Consider the following 8,731-nt stretch of genomic DNA (forward strand, 5'->3'; position numbering starts at 1 on the left):
AATCCGGTAAGCACTCCCTTTTTAACTTCGGACAGTGTGACAACTCAAGCTCCTTAAGGTTTGAGAAAACTCCAAGACCTTCTTCTCTGTTTCCTTCGACTTCCACCACTGACCACTCCCTCCACTCTGCCATACGTGAAAAGTGCAAGCGCTTTAACGACTTGAATGGTTTAGTGATCGCAGAAGAAGAAGAAGAAGAAGAAGAGATATACGCGTTAGATACAGTTAAATCTAAAATTTTAATTATTTATTTTATAAATAAATTATTCTATCCTTACAAATTAGAAGTGTATGTTTTATTGTATATTTATTTATAATTTTTATTAATTTTATATTTGTAAATTTTAATTGATTTATTTTGCATTTTAAAGATTATTTATATTTTTGTCTTTTAATTTAATGTTAATTTAATTATTCATTAAATTTTTTTTAATATTAAAATTTAATTTCTGAAATGCTTACTCCCTATTGCCTTAGGATTTATGCCTCGCCTTATAACAACAAAAATGCTTCATCTTGTGCTTTTGCCTTTTAAAATATCGATTAAAATGTAAGTACCCTGCACTTTTTCAAGGGTTAGGAATTCCCCTAAACTATATTTTCATAATAATTTTCCTAAATTTTTATTACTCTAGCACTTATATTTTCTACCATCAATTTACATTGATTGATTTGATAACAATAACGCTAGGGACTCCAAATTGTTTACATATTGATGTTGCCAAATATCATGTTACAATTTTTGATGATTGATGTCGCAGTTGTATGTAACACTATTGAAATGATAACTCCATTCATTTGGAGATAGTCTTAAATGCTTGAATGGAAATAAAAAGAAAAACGAGTATTTCATGTATGTAAAACTTGGGTTTTTCTTTTCTTTTTTTTTTGGGGTTAGGAATTACAATAATATTGTTTAAGTAATATACATACATATATATATATATATATATATATATATATATATATATATTCATGTTTCTTGCTTCTAAAAATAATAAAACGTGTACTATATTTCTTAATTCTAAAATCATTTTCTAAAAAAAATTGAAAAAAAAAAACTATTGAGACTCAGTAACTTTTATAAATTCACCTGCCATTTTAATAATTTTTTTTTCTTTTAAATCTCTTTCTCTCTATTTTAAAAATAATAATAATAATTTTTTTTAAAAAAATTTAAGTATCTTTACAAACAAACATTTTAAGTAAGAGAACTGAAAAAAAGGTACATAAAAGCATGCGCCAAAACGGCGACGTTTTGCCCCCACACTTTTAAAAAATTTGACCGTTGAAAGCCGTTTGTATAAATTGTATTCCCCATTTTATCCGTTTTCTGAGGAACCCCCTGACCTTCACGAGGCGATGATGATGGCTGAGGAATCGGACTCCACCACCAAGACGACGACGATGTCCAAAGGGCAAGACCACCCAGATCACTAAGGAATTCGTACCCATGCCCCTTCTTGTAAGTTCGTCCCCCCACTTCTCTGTTTTCTTTGTTTGAAGAATTTCTTACCTAATTTTGCCGAATTAGGTTTTGTTTGGAGTTTGGAATCTATTGGGTGAAGAGAAAAATAGTTATTATTTTTCCGAAAACAGAGGAAAACGAGGCTACTTAAAGAACCAAAAAGGAGTAGCCGACCCTAATCGCTGAATTAACGATTTCTGACTTTCTCTGTTTTCTTTGTTTGAAGAGTTTCTTGCCGAATCAGGTTTTGTTTGGAGTTTGGAATCTATCGGGCAAAAGGCAAATTAGGGTTTTGTTTTCTTTTTTTTTTTTTTTTTTTCACGATTTAGTTTAACTAAACAAGGAAAAAAAGATGTCTTAAATGTTTATGTATTTTATTTTTCCTCTTAAGGCCTTAGATATATTAGTTCTTAGCTCTTGCTTATTTGTGTTTTCTTAGTTATTTAATTTCTGTTAGCTTGATTTTATAATAACTATGCCAAGTTTTGAACTTAGGAAAATTGCTTTCAGCTATCATTAAACTCAACCTTGTCATGGCAGTCTGATTCGTAGAAAAAACAATTTCCAAACCAATTGCATCCATATTAGCCACAATTCAATGTTGGCAAAGAGCAAATTAGCGTTTTGTTTTCTTTTTCTTCACTATTTAGTGTAACTAAACAAGGTAAAAAAAATCTTTAATGTTTTTGTATTTTATTTTTCCTCTTGATCCGAGGAGGAAAGAATATCTTGTGCACAATCTTATGACTAGTTTAGTTTTGATGATCTTAATCCTTGCATGCTTGCTTAGTTTGTTTTTTTATTTTTCGTCTTTGGCGTGATACGACTAATAAGTACATCACATGAAAGAAATGCTGGTACTATCCTAGTCATGTATCCTGAACCATCAATTAAGGCCTTAGATATATTAGTTCTTACTTCTTAGTTATTGATGTTATAGTTGAATATTACTTATTAAGGTACATACTGCTGGCGAAGAGCTTTGGGGCAGAGAACAAACTGGAGCCAGAGAGAAAAACCCAGTTGGCCAAGAAAGCTAGGACTGCACCTCTAACAGGTTGCTGTTTATCTCTCTTTTGTTATTATTTCATTATCAAAGATGTGGCTTAGGATTCCATTGGTGAAGACTAAGGATGACTGCATGCATGCAAGCTCTTATCGTTTGGTAAGCAAATCTCCTTTTCAATTGACCTTCACTATTGATATTATTCCTTTTATACAATTCCAACTTCTGCATAAATGTAAATCAGGATAGTAGAGATTTGCAATCTTGTGTTCCCTCCATTGAGATTTCAAGAAATTGATTGGTAAGGAGTGCTTCAAATGGTAGTTGGTTTTTGGCTCCTTTTCTTTTTTATTGATATGTTGAGATGTTTCGTATTTCCACATTATTTGACCTTTGATTGAGATGCTTAAATACCCAGACGTACAATTTGGAACGGGTTTCTTAACAGTGGGGTTCAAAATCCCTTGTTGCTGTATGGTTGAGTGCTGAGATGTCCTGGTCGTGTTAGAAATTTGGCTTCACCTGTTCTCCGAGGTAGGTGAATATTAACTCTTAATCCTTGTTCAAGTGCCAACTTTTATATACTGTGCCAAATTTTTAATATTACATAAATTAATATATAGTGTCTAAATCTTCCTGTTAGATCAATTTTTCTTATCTTCAATGATATGGATTTTTGAGATGCCGTAGATTTGTTATTTTATAAGAAATTAACCTGTTTGTTTGATTGACGTCTTTTATCGACAGCACATTTTGACAACTGTTTCCCGATGAGATTGTCGACATCTGCTTAATGCTTCTAGGCTGCATACAAATTAGAAAATAAGGTTTGGGGCTGTATAACAAAGTTTGTAATGAGAACTCTGTTTAATAAAATAAATATGAAATTTTGGGTGTTTGGGTGAAGAGAAACTCTCGGGCATTGCCTGAGGTTCTCTTCCCTCTTGAGTCTTGTGTGGGATGGTGTGTTGTGTGTGGCTCTCTTCTTTGTCTCTCATTTGCCTTCCTCCCATTTCAATCTTTTTTTCTTTTCCCGCGCCAATTTCACACTTTGCATTTTGTTTCTGCATTTTCCTCTCCTCTCTCTCTGTATCCTTTCTTGCTTGACTTTATTTTCTCTATTTTCTCTTTTTTGTTATCTCTTTACTTTTTCTCACTACTTTTTCTTTATACATTTTTCCCATTTTTTCTCTCTCTTTTCTTTCTCAAAAACACTATCTACTTTCTTTCTAGTATTCTACTCTGTTTCTTTTTTACTTTCTCTTGCTGCATTTTTTCTCTCACTTTTTCTTCCATCTTTCTCTTATTAATTTCTCTATGCACTTTATTTCTAGTTTGCTTTCAAAAATTATTTATTCCATATGCTGTCAATGCTTAGTTTTGATGTCCTTAAAAAGTTTAAATATAGAAAAGTAACTATTAATATAATATATACAAAATAAAATATATAAATATTAAAAAACCAACCCGTAAACAAGTAAGAAATTATGAAGACAATTTAAGTAAACGAAGCATGCAATAAAAATTTATAAGAATTAAAAAGACAGTTTTTTTTTTTTTAAGTGTAAAATTTTTTGAAAAAGACAACTAATGAAAATTTTTTTTTTCAAATTTAACTAAAAAACAATGAAAGTAAAAAAATAAAAAAATAAAAAAAAATAAAAAAAACGAAATCTTAGAAAGTGAAGAAACTAGTAAGCCGACAACTAGATGTTAAGAAAGCTTAGAAACTAGTAGCTGAAGTAAGAAATCAATTTTTGATATTGTTTGGAAATGAATTTTGGAAATTTTTAATATATATTTTTATTCTTTCATTAAAATTTTTTTTAAGAAATTGAAGAAACTAAAACCCGTAAACTACATGTTAAGAAAGATAAAAAAAAGTTAAGAAACTAGTTGCTTAAATAAGAAATCAACAAAATTTTGATATTTTTTTTAAAAAAAAATGAATATTGATAAATTGTAATATATATTTTGATTCTTTCATTAAAGAAACTTATATATTTTATTTTATTTTTGAAGGAAAAATACTTGTATATTTTGAAACATATTCTAATTTAATATATTTTGAATTTTAATATGACAAAAACCTTGGGTAAATTCTTTTATTATATGTAATAATAATTAACAAATAATATTACCTTAAAATATGAATAGGAAACTAAAATTTATCTTGAAAAAACAATTATTGGATAAAAGACTTGTTATTTTCAAAATAAATAATTAAATAAAAGACTTGCTAGATAGTTACTTTTAGTAATTTGCTAAATAAATACAAATGTACTATAACCTTTTTTAATTTAGTCCAGGAGAATACTTAACGGTAATTAATTGATATAATTAAGGACATCAAGTAGGATCATATAAGAAAGTATTGATATAGCTTGTGGAATTGTTGACTTTGTGGCAATTGCCAATTGTAGACAGCAACTAGAATAAGGAGATAGAATAATTAGAAAGAGAATATAGTGGAAAAAGTGTAGAGAGAAAAAGTAGAAATAGAAGGTTTAAAAAGATAATAAGAGATTAGAGTCTATGGAGAAAATAGTAGAAGCGTAGAGAAAGTGTAGATGGAGAAATTAGTGGAAGGTGTAAGACAAAGTGGAGAGAAATGTAAATAAGAGAGAATTTAAAAGAGAGAGTGGAGACAAAATTTAGATGGAGAAGATGGTGCAAGGGAGAAAGTAAAGAGAAGGTACAGTTGATAAAAGTAGAGATAGAATGCAGAAAAGTAAAGAAATGGAGGAAAATAGAGAGAAAAAAATGGGGAGAGAAAGTAAGTAGATAGATAAAGATAGAAGAGAGAAAAAGTACAGAGTTAAAAGGAAGAGAGGGGGAGTTTTCGATTTTTATTTTTTTTAAAGGATATGTATGATTTACATTAATCATTGTAAATTCATTTGCAATAATTATTGTCTTTTATTATTGAAAAACAAAATTACTGTCTTTCATTTTTTTCATTTTTGAATTCCAACTTGAACCAACAATGTTAGTTTGGCTTCTATAGTTTGTTTAGCTAACAATGGACTAAAACAATCAAACTAGCACTTAATTTTCTACGTGAAATATACATAGAAAACCTCGATCTATCTATCGTATACTTAAATAAATTGTGGCCACTACTTCAAGGATGACTATATATATATATATATATATGTACACACACATATATTCAAATGAATAACTCCAAGGATGACATCAATAAGAAGTGCATTGTCAAAAAAACCTATTTTGAGCGGGAAGGCTTCTTTGGTTTTTCATTGAATTTTTCTAAAAGCCATGTTTGAAACAGCACTAAACCTTCAAGTCATAACCATCAACTGAATTTCTATACATGCTACATCCCTGCTGAAGTAAGAAGTTTTACTTTTACACTATTGTGTAAGAGGAATTATACTGGTATAGGAAATAAGAGACAAGGAAAAGATCAGAAAAACTTCCAACCAAAAAAAAGATGAAAATAGAAAAGTTGTATTCAATGAGAAAGCCAACTATGGACTCATTTAATGACTTTTGAGGCAGAATTTATTGACAATGCAAAAATCTGTTTACACTTTGGAGTTTAGACGTAACTTGAACCATATATATGTTGGTATTAAAAAAAGACGTCAAAATTAATTTAAAACCCCCACTATTGTTAACACTGTGCTAATGAAAACAGGTTTTGTGTTGTAAGTGAAACATATCACTCTAAAAATTGGTTAATAAAAAAAAAAAAAATCTAGAACTTTAGACAAGATAATATAGCTTTGTCATTCTAGGATGTGATTGTTTAAAGTTTCTACATTCTTCAAAATCCTTTTGAAAAGGTCGCTCTTCTAACATGTATATAACTCAACTCAATTACTACAGTTTTCATTTAAATCTTTTGGAGCCAAAGTAATTAGCAGAACTTAAACAAATATACATATATACATATATACATATATATGTATATGGAAATTCGTTGAGCTAAGAATCAATGCTCTTCATTAATTCCTACTGTTTGGCTCTTTAACACCCTCGTTTAGGGCAAAATACTCCATCAACGGAGTTTATATAAGCACCATCGTCTGTAGTGGCCATTGAGAATTTCTATGATAACGCTGACAAACTTCTCTTCTGTTATAAGAGTCTCCAAAGAAGGTGCCCACCAAAGAAAAGATTCCCTCAATTCTGAATCTCTCTCCAATTCATGATATAATTTCAACTTCAAATGCTTCAAAGTAGGCAGTAAAGGACAGCTAATATTTCTTATACTCTTTGCAATGATAAGATAAGAAGTAGTATATTTTTATGACCCGGTTTGACACTGAGATTTAACTCCTTCATATTACCTTGAACAGTAAAACTCAGCCAATCATCTATCTTGTCGCTAGTACTGCCTCCAAAATGATATTGCATGTCCAGCTTAAATCTACTTATGAATGTGTCTCCAGAAAATTGCATAGAAAGCTGATATTTGGTCTACACCCACAGTGTTGGTTTCATTTCCTCCAATTCTTCCACAATGCTTCTTTGCTTCTTTTGTCGCCATAATTATGAACCACTATGTATTGGATTGTCCTCTTCTTTGTAAGGTCATATATAGCTCTGCAGTACAACACTTATATATGCATAAACAAATTTTAGACACTTGGTTATCATTCAACTCATATAGATTTTAAAATTTGGTTTAGCAATATATTTTTGCGTTGCTTTTTTACTCAACATATTTAAAATAGAAACATTAAGCTTTATTTTAAACTTTCACATCTCATTAATTTATTAAGTGTTTTAAGTTCACAAATGTATCTCCATGTTCAAATGATTTTAGACATTAATTGCAAGCCAAAACAGACCCCGTACAACCTTTTATCAATGTTAAAATCAAATTTGCATACTTAAATTGCAAACCATATTAAAGTGGATTCGACCAATGCCATCAAACTTGAAGAGACAAAATGAAACCATATACATTTGGACAGACTTTCAGCTCGTTGGCTCTAGACGCATGAAATATTACGGGGACAGTTCATCTATTAAAATTCTGTATTTCTAAGGAAATAAAAGAATCCATGAACAATTAATCTCGGAATTCACCAAGTTAGTAGAGTAAAGAAATAGTATTCCATGGTATAGTCATGATCAGTACAAAAACTAAAAGAGTAAACCCCAAAAAGGTTGTCAACTCTCAATAAAGCTTTCAACTTCAATATGAGAAAAAAGCCACAGAACCAAGCACAAACAGAGTAAGAAGAATAGGGAAAAGACTCTGAGGAGTCGAATTGTCTTCAACTAGTAAATTAATTTATAATCTAAAAGACAAAGTTTCTATTGAAATTTATGATTTGAACTGGTAAATTAATGACAACTATCATTAAATAAATGATTAAAGCTAATATTAATAAACTCCGCTACTATTCAATTCTCAAAATGTTTTACAAAATCAAAAGAGAGACTTTTTGGTAAAGAGTGATGAAAAACATATAGATGCCATCGTCTGAGCAAGTATCATATTTAGCCACAAAACTTAAAATAAACCAACATCTTTTTACCAACCAAATAGAACCGGAACATTTTCAATTTTTAATTTAGTTCTAGGGATTGTTTATAGCTACCCATCTTTTTTATAAATGCTTGAACGATGAAAAACAGAAAAAAAAAAAAAAAATCCTTATGCTTAATGAAAGTAATTTCCAAACAATTGCATTTTCTCTATTATATATACATTATTTTGGAGATAACTTTAAATGCTTGAATGGAAATAAACAGAAAAACGAATATTTTATGTATATAAACTTGTATTTTTTTTAACAGTGTTCCCCCCCCCCCCCCCCCCCCCCCCTCTCTCTTTGGGTCAGGAATTTCAATAATAGTTTTAAAATTTTTTAAATGATATATATATATTTTTTAATCAAGTTTCTTGTTTCTGAAAATGAATAAAACGTGTACTATATTTCTTAATTCTAAAATCATTTTTCTAAAAAAAAAAAAAAAAAAAACTATTGACACTCGCCAACTTTTATAACTTCATTTGCCATTTTAGCAATTTTTTTAGATCTCTTTCTCTCAATTTTAAAAATAATAAAATTTTTTGTTAAATAAGATAAATTATTATTATATATACATTATAATAATAATTTTACAAACAAACGTTTTAAGTAAGAGAACTAAAAAAAAAAAAAAAAAAAAAAAAAAGCACATAAAAGCCAGTGCCAATACGATGACGTTTAATATTTCCAAATTTTGGAAAATTGGACCGTTGAGAGCTGAGCCGCGTTCGTTGTTATAAATGT

The 8,731-nt window shown here is 29.4% G+C and overlaps 1 long non-coding RNA gene across 1 annotated transcript; it reads left to right on the top strand.

The window, feature by feature from the left end:
* The first annotated feature begins 1,341 nt into the window (after positions 1-1,341).
* LOC112491463 (uncharacterized) lies at positions 1,342-5,389 on the top strand. Its single transcript, XR_003055749.3, has 5 exons — positions 1,342-1,465; positions 2,428-2,633; positions 2,719-2,775; positions 2,893-3,008; positions 3,222-5,389. It is a non-coding gene; the product is annotated as an uncharacterized LOC112491463 (long non-coding RNA).
* Positions 5,390-8,731: the final 3,342 nt, after the last annotated feature.

The sequence above is a fragment of the Ziziphus jujuba genome, chromosome 4 (genome assembly GCF_031755915.1).
Source record: "Ziziphus jujuba cultivar Dongzao chromosome 4, ASM3175591v1".
NCBI lineage: Eukaryota > Viridiplantae > Streptophyta > Magnoliopsida > Rosales > Rhamnaceae > Ziziphus > Ziziphus jujuba.